Source organism: Arachis duranensis, chromosome 4 (genome assembly GCF_000817695.3).
Source record: "Arachis duranensis cultivar V14167 chromosome 4, aradu.V14167.gnm2.J7QH, whole genome shotgun sequence".
Taxonomy (NCBI): Eukaryota; Viridiplantae; Streptophyta; class Magnoliopsida; order Fabales; family Fabaceae; genus Arachis; species Arachis duranensis.
Genome location: NC_029775.3, coordinates 62,540,612 through 62,541,277, shown reverse-complemented (window position 1 = coordinate 62,541,277; position 666 = coordinate 62,540,612).

Here is a 666-nt window from a genome sequence, read left to right as displayed (position 1 = left end):
AAGCAGCCAGCACGCACACTGCCCTGCCCTTGCCAAGGGCAGGGCAGAATCGTGATGCACATTGAGGTTGGAAGCAAGAATGTCGCTAAGGTAAAATCTGGGCGCTCACAGCATGACCATGCCTCCTTCAAAGGGCTATAACTTGAGCTACAGACGTCCAATTGATGTGCTTCCAGTTGCGTTGGAAAGCTGACATTCAGAGCTTTCCAACGATATATAGCAATTCATATTTGGCGTAAAATTGAGGCAGGAACGAAAGGCATCTTTAAGGGCCATGAGAAAGCAAGAAACTAGGCCTTACTTTGGTGCCAAGAAAGCCAAGGAAATTAAGTAGCGTGTGTTTCTGCCAGGATTCGAACTCGGGACATCAAAGTGGAAACACTGCCCTGCCCTCCGCGAGGGCAGGGCAGCATTTTGTTGGTGCACAATTCTGGCGCACCAAGGCACCCTTCTGGCGCACCACAGCATCATCTGGCAGCACCAGCAGCGCACCGTGGCACATTTCTGGCGCACCAAATTTTTCTGCCCTGCCCTCCGCGAGGGCAGGGCAGCGTTCTGCGCACCAAGACCGCACCAAGCCGCACCATGCACGCGCCAAGCACCAAATCCTGCCCTGCCCTCCGCAAGGGCAGCGCAGCCTCCTGGGAGCAACATGGGCCAAAATTC